We start from the raw sequence: 23,186 nt of genomic DNA, 5'->3' as shown, positions 1-23,186 counted from the left end.
AGTATCGCACTTCTGTCTTCCTACGGTCAATTTAATTCCGTAATCTTGATTCATATCTATGGTTGAACCGTATGTAGCTATAGATGTTGACTTCAGCTAACATGCGGGTAATTCAATCACTTTATTCTACATACAAAATGAACATAGTTTGAAATGACGTCATTATAGGTTATATGTTTCGTTTATGCAAACAAACAGCTGGTGTATGATACTTAGCAAAGGACAACTGTAATCCCCTTAAAAATAAACTGTTACCAGAATAATATCAGTATCGTGTAGATAAAAACGAAGATCCATAGACGATAAACATTTTAATGGTTTCAACTGTCACTTTGAACTTAGTGTGGATTTATTTGTTCCCACGAATTTTGCAAACATTGTGTTTGATGGAAACTTTATTGAGAACTTACACTGGTTCGATCTTTCTACATCATCCCTCCGAGGTCTGTCATCAATATTCAGAGAGATATCAAAATTGCATGTTAGCTTTGCACGTGCGCTCCAAAATTATCGGTAATGGAGTGAAGTAATACGCGAAACAAACGCAACGTATATCAACAGGACATCAAAGAAAAACGATGATAGTTGAAGTGGCGAATGAAGATTCTATAAGAAGAAACGCAATAATTTGAACGTAATAACAAGGTCGAAAAGGATTATGGGTAAGCTTGTACGACCTTCTGTTCTAGGGAGATTGGGTCCATAGTGGACTATTAATCATGACAGCAACTATCTGAAAGACATTAGGGCCTTCACATAAACTTGAACGAGTAACTTTACATTAGTTTTTGCAGATATTTACCTGATGAGGCAAAATGAAGATGAATGAGGTCAAGGTGTGGGTTGTCTATGTGCGTGCGCTTATTGCTAAGTAAAGTACAGATGAACACAACGTCATGGTCAGTAAGCTGATTTCAGCTAAACAGAGATATCTTCTAAAACAGCATATGTCTGGATTAAGATGGAGTACGGTGTCGGTCAGTTCACACTGCGACAATCTGTTTAAAGGGAAAGGGTCGTCCCGTCTGCGACTGTGCGTATGGAACAATACAACGGGTATGTTGCTATGCACAACATATCCCAACATCCTTTGTGCATATCCAAAATTCTAAATCTGGTGACCTCGGCCGAAGCAGCTTCATATAAACGAAGGAACTCTACTAAATATTATTTGGCAAAGCTTTTAGTGATTGGAAAACTATAAAAAAGTGATGATCTGTGAATTTGTATCGAATGCTGAATTTACTTCACATTTGCGACATTCATCGCCAATTTCTGGGAAGTATTAACGTTTATCAACAAGAAAGTCGCGCATGCTCAGACAGGACTAATCTCTAGCAACTTGCAGAAATAACTGTAGTTTCGCAATTTACAACAACAACAACAGCAACAATAGTAGAATAAATTACATCTCCAAGATCGAGACAGGTGTACGGTTTGTGAGACAGAATAGCGAACGGGTTGACAAACAGGTTGACAGACAATTTAGAAAAAAAAACGGTTGTGAAAAAGATGTAAAACACTGAAAGATATAAATGTAGAGATAGTAACACAAAAAAGAGCAACAAGCTTTGTTCGCATATCTTACCCAAAGAGATGTGAAGTAGTATTTTTATGTATTACATTTTTTTATTAATTATATTAATTCATTTTTGTCATCCAACAAGTGGAAGCTCAATTAAAGGAAGAGGTACCGATTTTCTCGGATAGTGTAAAAACAATCAAAGTAAAGGGCTTAGCTTAAAGACACAACACCATGTCCTATACATGGGTCTTGGACTCGCCATCCTTAGATAGTAATTCCACCACATTGGTCATACCAAGGTGTAGAGCTCGCGGCGATTAAACATGGTTGTGCTCGGATAAAAAAACCAAACACTATACCGATAGTATGTCCGATAGACTACAGAGCTGTACCTGACGATTTGGATTACCTCAGTTCACGTGTACTGTTTCTCCTACATCGTTTTTTTTTTGCCGAGAAGATGTCACGTAATTTGTGTTTTCTTTCACTTGTTGTGTTCTTCCGAAACACACTGACCTCACGGGAGAGAGAAGGTAATAGTATTTAGTGTCACGTCCAAAGTCAAGTCGTTTTAAATGTCATTTTACACTCTTGGGATAGCATTTCTAACTGTGGCGACACTCATAATTGCTCTTGAATGTCAAAGTTATATTAATTTACATCCCACTCTATATTGAACGGAGGAGATAGATGGACAACTTAGAGATTGAAGAAAAAAAAACTAAGAGGAAGACGTGATAGATGTGAAAAGTTATAATAGTCGTGCAAAGAACGGATGTATCTTACAGATCTCATAATACAATTCGTGATGGAGTCATTTTTATATAGTTTTTCATTGTTTACTAGTCCAATGAACTGTCCGTTCCTTAATTCATCAGATATTGACAAAAACGTTATATCTGTATTAATAATGCTTAATCTAAGGAATCGAAAATTGTTTTCTTGTTTCCGGTTATTTTATTTGTTATAAATACCAGTACCATCATCATTATTACTATAATCATCATCTTCCTCATCATCTTTGTCGGAGCATTCATCACCAGCATTATCCTCCTCCTCCTCCTGTTCTTCCTCTTGTTCTACTTCTTCATCATCATCATCATCATCATCATCATCATCATCATCATCATCATCATCATCAGCAGCAGCAGCAGCAGCAGCAGCAGCAGCAGCAGCATTGTTGTCGTCGTCATTTCTAATTCATTCTTTCAACGACATGAAAATTAAAAGTGGCTGAAGAATCGATATCACGCATAATTTTAATTCTTCTTTGGCAAAACAACCGAATCCGAGGGCACTCGTAAAATAAAACGAACAGTTCTATTTATAAAGATGAATATGATCGATGAGGGTCAAACCAGAAAATTTGTACGTGTAAATCAATTCTTCATTCTTTTGACTGTGAAGGTGTATTTGTTGCTCAGGTTTGTTGATTCGCCTATTAATAGAGAACCATATAAGAAACTGTATCTGCCAGTCATTTCATTGAAGACACCCCTATCTCTCTTCATGAATTGATATTAAGCCGACGGGAAAAGATACTTTAATTCGTGGAATAATGTTTTAGGGGAATGGAGCGATAAATCAGTCCCTAAACAGTAAGGATTGGATTAAAACAGTGCACGGCGATTGAAAAGTAACTCAGTAGAGCTAATTAAGCAGCGCCGTAGGCGACAAATTGGGGAACTCTTCACGCCTGTGCCTTGTAAAGAGCGCCCTCTAACAGAGTTATTGACTAGGTAAACGAATACACCTTAAATTACTTTTCTCAGTCTAAGTTACCAAAGTAAGCAGATGCATGTCTTTAAAAAGAACTACGACTGCAAAATATAATTCTTAAATATAATGTCAACGTTTCCTTTAGTATATCGCACTATGAAAATCGAACTGCTCATTATAGAGGTGTGATACTCGTTGTTGCGCAAAACATAAAAGCTAAAGCCGATATGAAAGAGAGAGGTGCAGGTGTTAGGAGGAGAAGGAGAGAGACAGAGAGACGGAGACAAAGACTGAGAGAGACAGAGAGATAGAGACACAGAAACATAGACAGAGAACAACAAAACCGACAATCTGAGGTTAAAGGGGTTGTGTGGTGTAGAAATATTTGGAAGAGGACACAATATCCGTCTCAGAAAATGGTGTATGATAGATAACGAGATTAAGGAGTTGAGCTTTGCCTGGCATTTGCAATAGAGGGAGAGGCACGGCGTTATTCTTGATTGGCGATATGAAGTACGCCCTCATGTTTTTAAAATTCGACTTTCGTTTCGTCAGGTACAAGATAAAAAACACCAGATGTCTCCCAAGAGAATTTTAACGAAAGGTATTTTTATAATCCCTGCATTCACTTGTAAAAGTTCAAATCGCTTTTCATAAATATTCTCTCTATGTGCACATTGAGTATGGATAAAGATAACTCGAGATCTCCATGGGGAGATTTTGTATGGTGAACTGGCAGTACCATGGACATGAGTAGAATTCAGTATTTGGTGTTAAGTAAATCGTGTATTAGATGCCATTTAGCTTCCGATGTTATCATTTCTCAGGGGCGAGCTTAAACACCGCTAAGAGACTGGCCAGGGCGAAGCTTTTTATTTAATTAGCAGGTCTCCCCAGGGAATTACTTCACATAGTTGCATGGCTAATTGATTGTCCTTCTTCGGTGATGCATTTGATAAGATTCAATTTACACGGTCCAGTAAGACGGCTTGATTCACTCCTTTTCTCTATCATTTCGGCAATATTCCAAAACTGCTGATGTTAAGATAATCTCATCCCTCAATCATACACTTAAATTTGGAATATTTATTTTCATATTTTCAACATTAGTGCTATTAATCGCCAGGGCAACTTTGGCATCAAAAATAGCATATCCCTCTCTCGTCTGATTGGTTCGAGGTTAATACATCACAATAGTTGCCATTGGTAACGTAATTGACCATATCGACCTTAACATTTTTAATTCCGCTGACGTGACTTGTAATATTGATTTCTTGCTGTAAGGTGCAAACATTCATCGCCCGAAATATATCAGACCTTATTTTTGCTTTCGTTGAGTGCTTTCCGTCGCGTCTCCATATGACGTAATAAATTAAAGAAACCGAAGCGACAGATATTCTATGCGAGTCACGTTCGCGTAGAAACGAAGTTACCAAAGCGTAAGTGTTGTATGCTTTGGCTCCCCTCTCATACCGAACCCTCTGACATGTCATGGCGATGACATCATTTCCCTGTCACCCATGATGACATCATTATTTCAAAGTATCCCCACGTGTTCAGAAACTTTGCAAATTGCCAAGGCGGAACCATTCCAGAATAGTCAACTCTAGCGTAGCGATACTCCATCCATGTACACAAGTTTGGATATTTGTCACATTATATATGAACGTTCACAGTCCGTTGAATTTTTAGAAATTTCTGTTAACATATTCAACTTTCGATGACATGTTCGTGCTTTCATCGTCAATTTTGACGAAGTGTCCATGTGTTTTGAGTCTCGTCCACTGAGAAACATAACTGGTGAAGGAATGAACAAATGGCACTATGGATTGTATTTTGATCTTATCTCTGTTCGCTAGTGTCGGAACATAGCGTGGAGCGATTGTTTGTCGTAGCAACCGGTAATAGTCGTTCAAGGCACCATGTCTAAAATATTCGAGCGTAACTGCAAATGAAGGTGTCCACTATTTGCAAACTCGTACGACCACACTCAGTGCTGGCCACTGAAGAACTTTGAGAACACACGTTCGCTGACGTCCAAGTTTGTCATTTATACCCTTCACAATGTCCTTACGTTTCACATTTTGGCGGATTGTGATTTGCTTGTCATGTTTCCATGGTTACCCAGCAAGACATACTTTATTTTATCCTTTCCCCAGCCCGGAAGACGTTGAAAATCTCCAATGTTGACTTCTTTCATAGATTAGTAAACCGTGTTTTGAGTTATTTTGTCATTTTAAAAATTTATATAGAGAATCTACTCTGCATCGATTGAGTATTAAGTGCCTTGTTTTCACAACTACAATGGCGGCTAACTTAAATTTTCAAAGTTATTATAATCGTGTTCCTCGATATAAAAACTCAAAGAGTAGAAGGCATGAAGATATATGTTCCCCAAGAAGTAAGGAATTCTTATTCAAACTTTAGTGGAACAAAATATGACTTGCTTTTCATTTGAATCAGCTTTGATATAAAATTTTACTGTTTCAAAACACAACAAAAAACAAAAAACCCAAAAGAGTGAAAAAGAAATAAATTTTGAAGAGTTTTTTCTTTTCCTCACGTCACAGTGAAACCTCTAACATTCATACTGATTTTGCTGAAGTGTGTGCGCAATCAAATTAAAATGACACAGAAACCTAATGTTTTCACAAAAAAAGGTTTATAGTCAAACCTAAGTAAAAATATGCATGGCAGTGCTTGGAGAAATAGGTAATTAACTTAAAGATGAACCCTTCGTGACAGAATGAGTACATCAATAATGAAAAAATTGGTACACACCATGAAATGAAATGAAATAGATGTGCTTAGAGGTAGCGCTGTCAAATTATCGAGTCAAGTTTTTCACATCCACAGCCAAAAGTGTGCATTTTTATTCCATTCAGTCAGAGTTACGAGGTGGGTACAGAGAAAAACACTTCAATAGCAATTTAATATTGACAACTGTTACATGATTATAAATAATATTATACATGCCCTTTCATTATCGGACTCGATACATAGAGACCTAATCTCGCTGAGTCTCCAGCTCTTTCCGTTATCAAAATATGCGTGCCTTAGCGATGTTTGCTTGCTTAAAAGATCGTGTGCAGAAAAAAATATCCATTCTTGTCCATTTCCCACAAAATCATTCCACTTATATGGTTTGAGGATTACGCAAGACAATGTTTCTTTTTTAAATGTGAATTATCTGTCTTATCTGTAGACGAATTACTTTTAGGTTGTCACAAAATATATTCTTGTTTTTATGGAATGTAGTGATTAGGTATATTCCGTTATAGTTCTGTCACACACTGAACAAGCTTACTGGTTGTCGACAGTTAGATTGAAAGATATATGAACTGCTGGAAATTATGAAGCCCTTCTTGTATGAACTTTGACCTAACGTCGATGGCGTTACTTTATTCACCTCTATCGGCAGTCCTGATTATTGAATACTGTCGTTAAACGAGGAGTCTCGATGGCGTTTCGAGACCTAAGCACTTTGCCACTTGTCATGACAGGGAGAATACAGGCCGAGCACGCAACCCTCGAAGTTTTAAAATACATCATACCGACACTTTCAATTTCCAAGTGACAGGCAAACAAATGAGAAACATGCAATTACATTGAAGTCACTTGTCAAAGAATGAAAAGGCAATTGAAATGTTTCAACATAAAGCACAGGTACACCTACATGACACTGTAGCGCTGATAGTTCTTTTGGAAAGTGCAGCAAAGTGATTCAAATCAGACGCTGAAATCACGACATTTCTATGTAGTCTCAGTCGTCTCTTGCTGGTAGCCTCTTCCTATTTCAGGGGCAGTCGACGAAGACAGGTGCTCGTAAAGGATTTCTTAAGGTAGAATGCTCATTGGTGAAAATATTCAGACTCTCAAATTCAACTTTTAAAATATTCTTTTGGCTTACCACTTATTGGGGCTCAATTAAAGCTTATGGAGTAAATAAAGTTTTGACTGAAGTTAGTTTTGTGAAAATCAGGAATTTTATTTTCCTTTATGGATATAGCATGGGATGGCGATTATTTTGAATCGGTAAATATTGGGTAATTTGTTCTCTAGTACCGAAATCTGCATGGTGACCCTCGATTCTTGTTTTTGATCTTAAAAGAGAACGGCTGAATGTTTGCTTGAGGAACGTTGGTGCAAAAATTTAAGTCTCTCATTATCGAGTAGCCGACCACCTGAACTGAAGGACAACTTATTTCTCCTATCAGCGGGCAGGGGGAAGTCTCATCGCCGGGTAACAAGACTATTGTGCGGGTGGGAAGTGTGATTCTGTTGTTTTCAGGGGGGAGATGTTGGCGATAGGGAGAGCCAACGCACATGACAAAGAGCGGGCAGTATTGATTTTCATGGCAGAGAGGGACAGAGGGGAGTTTTTGAGGAGGGAAAGGGGCGCTGGAATTCGAAGGTTTTCTGATGAGGAGAGAGGACTACTAGTGAGCGACAGGGCGGTAACTTACAGCTTCCACTGAAGCTGCCTCATACACATTTCAATTTTGTTCAAAGTGCATAAGAATGGCATAAGTAAATATAAACACACACCAATTGCAATTTTTCAAATTCGTCTGGTTGACGACCCCTGAAACCTGATCAACTGATGTCAGAGAGGTGACCCAGCATTGAACTTGATGACCAAATGTAGAGATGCCGTCATTTTGTTATCCCACTTTAATCAAGTTGACAGAGGCTACACAAGACTTGTCCTCCATAAGGCCTATGCATGAAACTTCATGAATTTTCCCATATGTATGTGTTCAAGTTTCACCGTGGCGGACGTTTAAAGTAAATTTTGCATTTGTTCTACACACCCTATCGACCCATACGAGAACATATTTCTGTCAAGAGACTAGCTCCTCGTCCATTGATATCAACGTGATATCTTGAAATCGGAAACTTGATCGAAATGCCATGGTTCGTATCTTTCGAATTATACATTACGATTTATTTCAACATATTCATTTCTTAGTCAGGCTGTAGGAAGTAATACAGTTTATATTTGAGACGGGAGGACATTAAATTCGGCAATTAGCATGCAATCAGACTTCCAAAAGAAATATGCAATCGACAATAACACTAATTATTTTGTGAGGTAGATAAATCAGCTCCTCTTTGTAATTACTGAGGCCTCGTTTTTTGACATTTTCAAAAAGCCCCCCCCTCCCAATGGTGCTAAAATGGTAGCCTTAATTCAATTAAATAAACATTACATTCCTCTATGTGCGTATCGACCCGTTAATCATTTCATTGACTCCTTTTGTTTGAAGTTCATTCATCAGCGTGATGAGTGCTTGCGCGTGCGCTGTATAACTCATATTTGCATAACAATAGCTTACTCAAAGATTCTCGAAGTTCCGGCGTAAAAACGCTAACAAGATTAAACAATTTTAGTCAATAAAAACGAAGTCGAATTACAACCAGGTTGTCAATTATTTTGGATATTCGCTGTTCATCTTGATATTCTTCTAATTATCGGTTCATCAATTAATTAAATGAAGGCATTCATTAAGCAAATTTTGAAAAAGAGGTAAGCTTCTAAGTCAATTTCCGAATGCAGGGAGCGATTTTAAATCAAAAGGTTTGACTCACATTTTTGGCATGTATTTGGTTTCAAAATGATTCGATACTTTTTGTTAAAATGATGGATGCTGTCTTGAGAATGCTGTTTTCCCTGTGTTTGTAGCGGTACATCACACAAGAGGACGGGTGGGGAGGAGGGGGGGGGTAGTTACTTGTGTTCGTTACGAAGGAAAGAAACTGTTAGGTCTCAATGCCCCTGTATCGAGATATCAGTGTCTAGAAACAGCCATATCATCGTCAATCGACAACCACAAACATTTAAAAATGTCAAAGAATACAAATTTTATATATTAACCAGAATGACATTCCAATTGCACCAACGCTAAGGTTACTACGCTGCAGCTCCGTCATATTCGTCATCAGAAACTAAAATGTAAAGAGTGTTAGTATTGCATCATGAATTTCCTGGTAGGCCCCCTCGAATTTTGACCTGATTAATCAAACTTAACTAATTTGGTTGATTACGTCAATGAATCAGATGTGATTGTTGCTTACAGTAAATTCATCCAGTACTGATTAACATAGACGCTTCGTTCGTAGCGATTGTCCGACACGCTTTTCCACCAAATACTGTTGAACGATTCTCTTACTAATATTCTAACGTCAATTTGCATAGCATTATCCATGATGTAAAACATGGCTTTTGGATCACATGTTTTCTAATAGATTTACAGAAATCAAAATTCTACAAACGCATTTTCATGTGTTTATAATTGTTTACGCACTTAAAAAAATCCTTTCGACAACGTAAACTGAAGTCTTCTAGAAAATATGCAGGTTCTTCTATCACCCATTTAAAGGCGCGAAATTTGGAAGCGAACTGTCCCGGTTCGCACTTAAACTGATTAAAGACGGACGCTGTAAAAGTATTATATACAGTATTTTACACGAGATAAGTCACTTTCTCCGCACGTTTCATCATCAATTCAGCACTACTATAGACCAGACACCCAATGTACAATTCAGAGAGTCCGAAATAACATTCTAGTGATGTTGTAAGGCTATAAAGTGAATCAATGGGAAGCTAACTTCATAAAGTAACCAACCATGACAAATATCTAACCTTTTCCATTCTCACATTCAATTTACAACCATCCCTCATTAGACTATCTGTCCTTAGTGCATCATCAGATGCATTGCCAATCCGCCATCCCACAGTGTGCAAAGATACACTTAAAATAGATAGATAAATTGATAGATAGATAGATAGATAGACAGACACATACATACGTACGTACATACATACATACATACATACATACATACATACATACATACATACATACATACATACATACATACATACATACATACATACATACATACATACATACATACATACATACATACATACATACATACATACATACATACATACATACATACATACATACATACATACATACATACATACGTACGTACGTACGTACTTACTTACATGCATACATACATACATACATACATACATACATACATACATACATACATACATACATACATACATACATACATACATACATACATACATACATACATACATACATACATACATACATACATACATACATACATACATACACATACATACATACACAAATTGGTGCTTATGCGTAAGTGTATACACACATTACGCATGTATATTCTTACTGGCATTCTCAACGCATAGTTATACACATGGAAGCCAAATGCCTCCTTATGTACGCAAAGTGGTTATGGAGAACTAAAAGGACGACAGATATTGTTGCTAAGTTGCAGCTATGGCATGGTTTAGTATAAGACATTAAGCAGAGGCCGCCTAACTTTTCATTACAAACCAATTTTTTATATTTTACCTCATGTTTCGAAAACTTTAAATAGATTTAAATTCGCGAATTAATATAATATTATATTTACTTTAAAGATACTGATGAACGCTCATTAAAGATATCACCTTTTTTATTTTTGGTTATCTCTGAAAATTCTTCTCTGAACCATCGTGTCAGCAGCCATCTTTACCGGGGGCCTCAAAAATGATGACATCATTAGCCTTAACTGTCATTGTAAATGAAGCCCTAATGAGAGTCGAAATTGCGGGACTTGTAAATTTGGCGTATTTAGAGGTACCATATCAAAACCGACGTGTTACAAATTACTGCATGGTTGAGTCTCAGGCTGCTCTGTTATTAAATTAAGCAAGTGCCTGAACACGCGGCAATTTACGCGCCAATCAATTTTACAAGCGAACAGCACGACGGAATTTATCATCTGATGTAAATTCTGATTCCGATTCAAACGAAGCGAAAAACGCGCCTTGCAATTGTGGTTTTGATGAAATAAATTTCAATCTAAAGGATAGATCCTCTTCTTTACGTTTTCCGTCGATTTATTTACCGTTCAGACTGTTTACGATGATCGAGCAATCGGGCATTTGGATGTTTAACCTTAACAATTTACTTAAGTGCCTTAGTAGGCCTAATCAATCCTTGTCCGCCGTCAGGTTAATACACGACCTGGCATTTCCCGTCGAAAGTTATCCTCGTACTATGCCAGAGTAACAGCATTCAACTTTCCGTATTTCCAGAAAAAGGCGGCGGTGGTACATTCCAGATAGTTGTTGTTCAGCATACACCCTAAGCTTCATTTCATTTTTAATCAATGTTTGCAAAAACGATATTTTTGTTCACCTCATTTTTAGCGGGAAATTTCTAAAGACACGATCTTGTGTATAGATGGAAGTGCTCATTTAAACTAAGACTGAAATTCAAGCGATAAAGTTTTCATATCTTATAGGTTTGGATTGCATTTTCATGTCGATGTTAACGCATTGTAGGTTTATTTCAGTCACGGATTTCTATCGAAATTCTAAAACGTTGCTATATTTGGAAAATATCGAACCGGAGGCTGAGAAGAATCATACACAGCAACAAATTCAAGAACTTTAAATAGGTAGACACTGATGTTGTATTTCAATTTGCTATGCATTGATATTTTGCTCATTTGTTTTAAAACCAATTCTGGTTATTTATTGATTGATAAAAATGCAGTCTTTTGTTGAGATCATAACGGCACAATTGTTTCAAATCCCCTATCGATCACAGTAAATTAAATTAATATACGGATTGCCACTTAACAGAGCTGTCGCAGTCACAATATATCTCGCCATAATAATGTTTTGCCCTAAGCGGTCATGAAAGTAAAACAAGACTAAAGGTTCGTTACTTTAAAATAATAACTCGACAGAGCGTGCGCAAAGATTTCTCCTTGGACCGTTGTGCGCAGTTCACCCACCCAAGACCGTGCTCATGCGACGCCATCCGACTGATATCAGTATTACGCTAAGCCAAAGTCAACTTGAGCTTTGGCTAGCCTAACGTTACAAAGTCACGAGTGTTAGCGTGAGTGACTGATTAAATGTGAGAAAGCGAGAATTGCATCAGGTAGTAGTCGCTGCATAGCTTGTATTGCCACAGAACAACGTCCGATTGTTTCAGTAAAAGTAAACTGTCAGTCAGCTGGTCGGTCAGTTTGTAAGCAAACTTTGTTTCAAAAGTAAGTCAGTGAGTTGGTGAATGGATTAGTAGATTGTCAAAAGAGAAAGATCGTTAGAATGAGTGAAGTCAAGACGAGAGAATAAGAGAACGAAGTGAAGTATAAAAAGAGTGTGTGTTTGACAGCTTATTGAATGCTCAGAATGTCCGATATCAATGTACGAAAGGAGGCATTTGAATATGAATAGAGGGAAATAAATAAATAAATAAATAAATGGATGAATGAATGAACATGTGAGTGAATGTATGAATGAATGAATTAATCAATTTATTGTTTGGTTGACTGGTGGATGGATCAGAGTGAGATCGTCCGATCATTGGCCAATAAATAAGTAAATAAATAAATAAATAATAAAGACTGATTAGATAAACGAGAAATAAACGAATGGATAAATGGCCATATTAATTGATGAATCAAGTAATTCATACGGTAAATGATTCAAGACAAGCAATGATGTAGATTCCGTTCAATAAACAAACTGATGAACAGGGAAAAGTTCTAAATGTTGATTTGAAGATGGTAATGATCATGGCTAGAGAATAGTATGCTTGTCCCAGACTATGAATAAATTAGATGGCGTCTGACTCCCGATATCGATGTGGCCAGTTCTGAACACAAGTCTCCGACCATTAATTATCCTCAGTCAGACCACAGACTTTGCGTGGGCTGTGTGGAGTTAGAAGGATTGAACACAGACGACCTAGTTTTTCCTGAACGAGGGAGGAATTATTAAAGGCGTTGGTGGCGTCGATAGCAAAAGTCTAACAAACCGCAAAATGACATTTAAATTTCACCTCGGTAATTGATCAGTGGTCTTGCTCTGTTGTAGCCGCCGAGAATTCCGGCAAATTGTTTTATTTTCTTCGCAGAAAGTTTAATATGGTAAACTTTAAAATCACTTGTATTGCCAACTCTTCTGATCCTTTGCCAATATTATCGGGCTTCATACTTCCGATGTCATTTGCCAATGGTTTTTGCCAATGAAGCGATGATTTCCAGAACTTAGCTTCACCTTTCCTACATCCATCCATTCTGAATGGAATGGAATAGAACGAATGAATGAATGAATGAATGAATGAATGAATGGATGAATGAATGAATGAATGAATGAATGAATGAATGAATGAGTGAATGAATGAATGGATAATAGATGGATGGATTGATGGATGGATGAATGATGCATACATGGGTGTGTGTAAAGTGAGTATATGAAAAGCAAGAATGAACGAATAGATATAACTAATGAATAAAAAATACTATAATTAATATGCAAATATATGATTAAATAATATAACATAAAACTATCAAACAGTAGATGATTGCATTGCGCTATTTTATAGATTTACCATAAATAGTAAAGAAGTGTGATCTTGGATTTGTGGCAAAAATATTTTAACACTTCGTCTTAATCTTTAAATACATCATCGCGTTGTGGCCTAGTGTCGAAGTCCTATACATGTGGATAAGTGAACTTATTTACGAACAAAATTGACTAAGAGAGCGACTGAATCAGTTTGAAGTCTATAACTTAAACATGTACAATAACTCCTTGTGAACTCTCTTTTGTCCGACTGATTGCTCTATTCTGTTACAAAGGGGAACTCCAACCAATAGGAAAGCATTTCTTGTCCTCGTCTGCAGGCCTCAAACGCAGCGGGTTTTAACATCTCCCTCTTTTTGTCTGTCAACTGCTCATAACCGAATCGATTTTGCTTAATTAGTGCGAATGATTTACAATTGCTTCCGAGGTGTGCCACAGCAGTGCTGGCTTCATTAAGTTTTGTTTGATCCGAAACCCTAGCAACCTGAACAAGCGTTTGACATCCGCCATAATCCAATCAAACAATGACATATAGACTTCATCTATAATCTATGTAGTTATGCAAATGAGGCGATCTGGGCGGCAGGATCGATTAAGGTTGAGTTTCTCGCCTGATGTCAAATATTTCGAATTGAAGGCAGTTCTGTCTAGATTTGAAACCTAGGACCCGACCCTTCGTTAGCAAACCAGACACACTCTTATAGAAGCAAGCGTTTATTTACCTTGGACACTAAAGCAGGTAAGAAACTTATCAGTAATGTTCGTTATCAGGGTCATTATAATTGTCATAAATGACTAGATGGATATTGAACTTGTCAAAAAACTTTCCCTTGGACATATTTTCTCTGTACTTCCTTATGGTCGTTCCATCCTCCTGAAAGATACAACTCTACACTGAGAGCCTTTTTGTGCAAGGTCAGTTTCACATACTGTTTCGCGCCGTTTTGAAACGCCAAGGCTTCATTGCCAGATGTGTTCTACTATATGGCTTTCATTTATTTAGCATCATGATTGTTAAATTTGTAAACAGCTTTAAGAGTTATGATTTGTGTACATCACATCGACACAGCTACAGAAAGTGTTGTTGCAAAAGCGTTCTTCTGAAATGACCTTATCGCGTCGTAGCTCACGCGAGTCGATTGTCATCTAAATATTAGAAATATTTCATTCTCTTTTAACATGTCACTGAATGACCTTGAACAAACACATCGTCAAACATAGGTACACACAAACTTTCATCACGCATATGGTACATATCTACGTAATAATTAAATCATTCTTTCAAATTTTAATAACATTTAAAATTTAACATTCTGTTAATCTCTTTACGTAAAACATTAAATCAATGAAAATGTTGGATTTTCAGTGAACGTTATGTCAAAGCTTACACCCGGGAAATTCAAACGAGAGTGCCAGGGGGGATTTAACGGGGAACGGTTTTGAAAGTGATCGTGTACATCCAGAGTTAAATAATTTGGTGTGGTTTGGTGACAGTCATCTTGGCATTATTGTGAAGATTAATATTTAGATACTAATGTCGTAGTTTTATTCGTTCCACGGAAGAAACGCCAAATATTATTAGAACTCTCCATGAAAGTCTCACAAATATTTTAAATTTCATTTCAAGATCTTACTTTGTAAATCAAATTAAAAGGTAGTGAAATACTTTGAGCAAGAGCACCGGGTATTACCCAGTGACACGATCATCTGTTAATGAACTTGAAACATATGACCTAGAGCGTGAAACGCAGCCACCATTACCCTGTCGGTTTACTTAAAATGTGTAAACCGCTATGTAATCGGAGCCAGCGCAAAACAATACGACTGACCAAAGGTTATTATAAGTAGGGTGGAAATAAAGTCGTCTGGACCCGTAGATCAGTCATATTATTTGTAAACCAGACATATGCGTTTAAAATTCGGATCTCAGAAGTTCCCAGAAATTTATGGTCACAGAAAAGGGACTCTGTTTCAGATAGGTATACAGCCATTGACTTTGCAGTAGATAGACAGAATCGGATACACACACAGAATGAAGACAGAAAGAAAGAAGCCATAGAATTACTACAAAGAACCTGAAACGATGTTCCTTTTAACGCGGAGATAAGGGAAAGGTCGGAAAGTTTGCGATAGCAGTAATGCAAGTGACGTTGAGTTAATGCCTGACCGATGAGTGATTCCTGGCAATATTTCTTTCGGCGCGTTGAAGTGGGTGTACACTTCTACCGTCTATTTAGAATAGGAGTTTACATAGACAACAATGCAAAGGTTTCTTTGAACACTTAAAAAGTCTCCTGTGGCCATGGCAATCTACACGAGTCCGGTCACCTGTACACACGCAATGCTTTTGTCGTCAGGCAATAGAGTCTTTTGTAGGAGGCATTGCTGCCGTTTCAGATACATCACCAAGTTAAAAGCAGCGCTATCACTTGTGTGTCAAGGCGACTCTACAATTGGCAAAATTTATTTCCAGGAGGAATATAGAGAATGAAATAACATGAGTACAGCTGCAACCCTTCGTGCCATTATTAGCGATGTCTTCTATCTGTAGCTGTGCAAGCTGCTTGATAATTCGCAAACCGTATGTATACAACTTGATGAGTCATCGAAGACACACTTCAAATCCCAACTTCTATGACATCACAGAATTAAAACTGTACTGGAAATAATCCTTAGACGCACTTCCTTACAGCCATCCACAGGGTCTGTTTTGTTGAAATTTTGTTGAAAGACTATCAAACCAAACAATAAGAGGTTTAGTCACAAATATTTGTTATGCTGTACATGATGTCGTTGATTAATGTGCGAAAAGCATTCTACAAACTCTCGCAAATATTTCATGACTGTCATATCATATTACAAATACATCTTATCATCTATTATGGAATATTGTCATGAATTTTACAGAAATAATCTCCTCTTTTACAGCTCACAAAACATTTCGATAATTATTTTATGTTTCACGCAGATGCGATGAAAATAAATCGTGTTCTAACGATATGTAGATGTTGTTTCGTGGCGGGAATCTGTCACTTTCTTAGTAAACACATCAAATTGGAAGATTAAATGAAATTAGGAGACATTGGCATGTATTCAGTGAGATGTAATGTTTGAGTAAGAAAGATGAACCTTTTGAGTGACGTGTAAAATTGATTTTGTGTGTTTGAGCAAAGTTCATACCTCCAAATCTCTAAAGTTAAAGTCTTTATTCATCATCCTCTCATTTTCAAGTTCATGTTCCCAATACTTCAGATCTGCTATTGACATTCAGACAAGTTTGTGCACAGTGCTATAAAACAATGCCCGTCGTAAACTATCTTCATGTTGACGGATAAATATTTGTTGTAAATATGATTATTTGATAAGCTTGTTGCGATCATAGCAGTCAAATAAAGTCAATTGCTACGCGACGGGGTAAATGAAAGTCATGAATGTCGGCATTTGCGGTAAATGGCCAATTTATCGATCTTCATCTAAGTCAATAATACTCAATTATGCAAATTTCTGTCTCAACGCCATCCCATTATCAAAAAACAAAGCTGTAAATTCGTTTTCAAGCGAGAATACATTGTCAGAGTATGAGTAAATATTGGGATATGTATTAGCCAGTTTGCTGTTGATCTTTAACATCAATGGTATGCTACTGTCAAAGTAATACTGCTCGTCTTTATCTCTTAGTATAGAGGACTTACTGTTACGTCACTGTAGACGAATACTCTAACGTGTAGGCCATAGAAGTCTATGCCATGATAGAAAATATGCGGAAGTCTGGACTATCGTCGTAAAACTTTTAGAAAATATGCAGCCAGACGTAGAATTGGCAAGAAGTTGCTGCGTACGTTGTGATCACAGTTGAGACGGTTAATTGGGACGTCTTAAAATGTTCTTGATGTTTTCAACTCTTCCAGTTTGTCCAAGACAGACAGCCGTCATAATGACACTTCTCCAAGGCACATCTTGCATATGTTGCAAATAAATATTGTACACTCAAAGTCAATCTTCATGATCAAGGTATCAGATCAAACGCACATTAAAAAAGTACTGTAACATAAAAACCCAAAAGGTGATATACATTTGATGTCAACCCTGCTGTGAAGAGTGTTTTCCTCGAAGGTGCAAGTCTTGGCCGAGCTGCAAGTTGCTAATAGTATGCAATTTCAAGTAAACGTTAAATGTCCAAGCAGTCCAAGGGCATTAAAAAATATAAAATGCTGGGAGACTCGAATTTTATTACTCAAATCCATACTGATTTAGGCTACACAATTTCAGGTTTGGGATACGAGAAAATCGCCTTAAATTTACTGGGAAAGGGTTGCGTCTCTGACTATCATTGGTATGAATAAATTATTTCTAAACAACAAGCACGCTTCACAGTAACCTTAGTTTTCAACTCCTTCAGTTGCTATTCATAATTGAAATCAACTGATCAGCTATAACCGATTGAGGCACTGCAAACTTGTCCCAAATTTACAGATATTTTTTGAAACTATTTGAAAGTGAGCAGTACCATATCCTAACTTTGTGGAGAAAACTAAATTTTTGATTTTCACAGAAATGACAGTGAAAGCTCTGTTTACTCTACAGGATTCAAATATGTTCATAATAGTAGCAGATCAACAAAGTGATTTTTTGAGATAGCCAATATATGTCCCCAGGCGCATTCTAACTTAATGGTTTTCAATTGTAGCAAGGGTGTCTGTCTTCTTTGAAATGATCTGAAACAGCAAAATCAAATGACGCTTTGATATTCAAATTGAAGTACCAAGGATGAAATTTAACTCAAAATTTCTAATGGAAGTGCAGCTTGAAATAATTGTCTCTGCTAAGTTATACGAGGTAAAACTGGAGGTAAGTAATAACGAGCAGTCTTACATCATACTATACTATCAAACCGAGCCTGGCTAAAATAGCCAGTTATTGTAACATTCTTAATCGATCCTAGAAATAACTACAAGAAATTAAGGCTATTAGGTATGTGTGGTGCTTAAAACTAGACCATAAGAAAATAAAGCGCTACGCAATCAAGTTGAGTTGAGTGCGAATGTGATTTCGGTATACTGTGTCGTGGACGTCGGTCTGCCCCAGGAAGCTACATGTAAGACATGGCACTGTGAAGCCATGCAGAACTCAATGTAATTTGTGAGTGTTTACGCTAGTAACAAGCGACCTTTGATCGGTACACTGTCACTTTTATGATTATTGTGATCAGCGTCTGATTAGAAATTAGAACAACATCAATACTTGCCTAAGGCAATGTCGTCAAGAAATCATAAAGTGGTCTCTTCGTTAGCTATTTAGATGAAGAATTATTGCATAATTTCCCGTCAACGCATACACCAGTGACATGATGAAATCATTAAATTATGAGGCATAAACTGTCTAATGATATTATTATGCACAGAATCCAAGGACACTCTTCAAACTTGCTGTGTCTGGTTGAGTTTTAAAACTGTTCTTGAGGGAAATCGTGAACCATGATAAGAAAGTCATGAAACTTTGCCATCGAAAAGAATTGTGTCCCACTCACACTGACTCCATTTCGCCCGAGGGTGCAGAACGTACACTATTACGTCATTGCCATTATTATTAGAAATCTTTGGAAGCTGTGTTGAGATTGCAGCCCTGTGAATGCCAGACACACAGCATAATGTTGACGGTTACGGCAAAAATATTTCGAATTAAACTAGTGAATGCATTGTTTGCAGCAACGTTATCATACAAGTAAAAAAGACATGAAATCGTACCATTAATTACACATCACTGATAAATTATCCATTATTAGGTTGGTACAGTAATTATCGCCTATTGTCGTCCTATTATCACCAAAGCATTCCACTCCCGCTCACATTTACAACCATGACCTTGGACTTGACGTGGGTACGAGCCGGCTGTTAGCTGGCAGTTGCAATCAATAATTTGTCCAGTTTCTGGTTGCGGCGCCGTTCAACCATTAATAATTGAATGACACAATACCATAGAACAGCTTTTCCACGTGTGGTCCGTTTTTCAGTCATGGCAGATTTATAATTTTACGAGATGCCCTATCAAGGTAATTAAATAATATTACATCGTGCTATCATGGTTTTTTATGTACTTCAGTTGTAAGGACAAAACAGACACTGCGTAATGCTGAATTGAGTGTGTTGTCCAGGAAACTGAAGAGTCCTAAACGTCATTTACCACTCTGTCAGGTAAAGCTGTCGAACTAACACATCGGTGGCAGCACTTCTGCTACTGTCGTCACGTGATTCTTATCACATTTATACAAAGATAGGAACTATTGAGACTGTCTTTTGATTTATTAATACTTTGAAAGATTTCACCCCATCACAACTGGGGCCTATGTGTTTTACTCCCATCTACCCCATCTGGAACGAAGGTACATTTTATCCCTACAAGTACGACAACATTGTCTTCAGTCTTTTTGACTGAATATATGGGTCAGTAAAATTTTACTTCAACGAACCCACATTGAGAAATATGCGAATATTAGCATCAGTTTCTCAACAGACCTGATACTTGTACCGACGACGATCTATTATGTTTTGAAACTGACTCAGACTGCGGATGGCCCCCTCAAGTCCCTGTATGTTTTTCACATCCTCCTTAGGTTACCATCTTATCGTCGTCTATATCCCGATACTATAGATGGATTTTTTACCCGTCCTTGCAATTTCATCTAATATTAAATCTTTTGAGTTTCACGTAGGGCGATATCTACATATACCTGCCGAAATGTAATACTTATAACAATCAAGGGAATAGAAACAAGGTACCACAATTATTTGATACAATCTAAGACGCGTTATATTCAAATGGGTTTTTAGTATGAATACTGTGAAATCCACCTTTCCTAGTTTCGATAGTACAAGAGGAAAATGCAAAAACAGCGAGGAGACACACTTGGGTCATATACAGGTCACAGTTATTAGAGGAATACCATAACTTTGCCGAAAATTCTCAAAAGGTGGTGGACGGTCAATTTTCTGCACATACCCTCTTTGTATCGCGAGAGAGGTGACAATTACCGATCCTGTTGAGTGATTTCGATCATGTACAGATACTTGAGGGAATACGTCGGTGATAATTAATAAGCTAACAGATCGGCGACGATATCTTGGGAATACACGCAAAAAGATGATCAATTTCTTGAAAGTCTCTCAGAGGAGAACATTGCAATAGTCTGTCTTCGGACAGATGTGCTATCAATTAAACTCCCAATCATATTTCATCACTTACAATCAAAACATGCTATAAATTGTCTGACTTGAACACGGCTATTCGTGATGTGAAACAGAAGATGCTGAGCATATATCATCAATGTCTATCTTATTTTGAAAATACTCAGTTCATTACTTTGAATAATTATGAGAAAACGTCGACAAAAGTTTCCTGTTAAAGCCACAGTTCTAAATCTCTGGATCTAGCATTGTTTCTTTTTGAAATCGTTTTGCAAGTTTTATCCACTACTAAAATGATACGTGTAAAGATATTTCCTATTTCTTAGTTTTGGCGCCGTGTCTGTTGTTGTCGATCATCTTTGAACTCAGTGGCAGCAAAAATCTATTGTTTATTTACTTAAAGAGGAAAATTCCCGATCCCTGGGACTGAACACGTCTACGGCTTTTGTTGTGCTGCATTCTTTACTGATAACAGATATCAAATAAATGTCGTTTTTCACTATCATTATTACTTCTTGATACTGACAACCGTTACTGTTTGAATTCACCAAAGGCCATCAAAGGGCACGTTTTCCCCATTGTGTGCCATCATTCTACAGAAGTTCTCTAGCACAATGAGGAAGGACTGTTTCACTGTTGTACTAAAAAAACAATAAAAAAGCAAACAAAAAACAAAAACAAACATTTAAATTCAAACGTTCCCTTTCAGTGCATTTCAACAACGAATAAGGTATGTTGCTTCGACATTCCTTTGTATCCAGAAGATTGGAGTTTAAAAGAAATGGATGTTTGAAATGAACCCTTAAAGCTACTTCGTGCATTGTTGGACTTCCATCTGCACGTGTTAACGTTATCCATTGAATGAAGAATAACTTGCATTGCAATGTTCAGGTCTTGGTAGCTTTGATGTGCGGCCACAGTTTCCAAAACTACATTCTGTTGTAACGGTGTCTGTAAAAACTGAAGATCTATACACATCCGGGGCTTTGGCCTCTTTTTCGTAACTTTTCTATCACATTACATGCATTATATCAATTCACAATGTCGAAATGTAACACTGCTACACAAGTTAAAATAAAACTCAAATGTTGTACTTTACCAGAGAGGATCAAGGTTCATGAAGGCCAAAGGTCACAGCAAAGAAAGGTCTCTCTATGCTATTTCAGAGTGAGGGCAATAGGTGATTGTTCTGATGACAAATTCAAAACCTGCAGGTAAATCACTCAGTACGACCCCTTTAAAATATCGCAAAGGAAATGTATTAATTTTTCAATCATGTTATTGATGTGACAATTACCGGAAAATTGTGTTGTGTTAGCGATGCATGATCACCAACTTCCATTATGTTGCCATGACAATCACACAACAATTGCCACAAGATTTGACATGGTTGGATCATATTAGCTTCTATTTTGTGTGTTTCTCAGCTCCTACAGATCAAGTGTTGTTACAGTCAATGTTTGGAAATGAACGGCTAACGTTAATGTATTTGTTCGACAGTCGACTCTATGAATTGTCCTGGTGATTGATACTTATTCATTTCTATCGATGGAATTACTTTGCTTTAGGCCAAAATAGTGTGTGTCCCTTAACATGACCTCAAGAAATAGGGAAGGTCGATTGGGAAACCTTTTTCATTTTTTGTTTTTGATGGGAAGCGACCATTATAAACAGCGAAAGTGAAAATGTGAAAATAAAACGCTCAGGGTTTTAAATAAGGTTGGTCGGTTTATTTGAAACAGATATTTTTTATTTGACCTTAAGGTAGAATGCGCCTCGGAGACAGAGATCGGATTCTCAAATTTTGACAATTCTTTTCTGATGTACCACTCATGGGGACTCATTTTAAATCTCTTTAAGTAAGAAAAAGTTTTCACTTTATTTAAAATCGAAAACTTTATTCCCCCATACAGTTAACATAGGGATGGTGGCAATCTGAATTTCTAATATCGGTATAAATGTTGGGTATTTTGTATCCCCAGTCCCAAACTTTGCACTGTGACCCCTGATTTTTATGCTTGATTTGGCTGGAGTATTGTTGAACTATTCATTGAGGAAAGTCTGAGAAAAATTTAAGTCTTGGACTTTGAGCTTGAGAAAGACGGTTACAAAAATCGCCGATTGCTTCCTATACTTTTCGCGAAGTCGGTCAGTCACTTTTAGCATTCAACCAATTCAGCAGTGTATGATTAGAGGATTTTGCACATTTGGCCACAGAAAGTAATATTATTGCTGTATTTAAACTTTTGAAGGAAAAGGTCGATGTGTCCATAGAGAGAGGAAGGTAAAACGATTGTTTGAGTGCAATGATAAGTCGTTCTTAGCTATC

The 23,186-nt window shown here is 37.1% G+C and overlaps 2 protein-coding genes across 2 annotated transcripts in view; both read left to right on the top strand.

Moving 5' to 3' along the window:
- The window catches only part of LOC139123171 (vesicular acetylcholine transporter-like), an 82,279-nt gene that overhangs the window by 29,587 nt on the left and 29,506 nt on the right, over positions 1-23,186 (top strand). The gene's annotated exons all lie outside the window — the stretch shown is intronic.
- The window catches only part of LOC139123170 (choline O-acetyltransferase-like), an 85,934-nt gene continuing 76,768 nt past the window's right edge, over positions 14,021-23,186 (top strand). Inside the window, exon 1 of the mRNA XM_070689241.1 lies at positions 14,021-14,415. The gene's annotated coding sequence lies outside the window, so the exon portion shown is untranslated. The remainder of the gene's footprint in view (positions 14,416-23,186) is intronic.

Source organism: Ptychodera flava, chromosome 22, assembly GCF_041260155.1.
Source record: "Ptychodera flava strain L36383 chromosome 22, AS_Pfla_20210202, whole genome shotgun sequence".
Lineage (NCBI taxonomy): Eukaryota > Metazoa > Hemichordata > Enteropneusta > Ptychoderidae > Ptychodera > Ptychodera flava.
The sequence above is the reverse complement of the archived record's forward strand: the minus strand, read 5'-3'. Positions and strand labels throughout refer to the sequence as shown.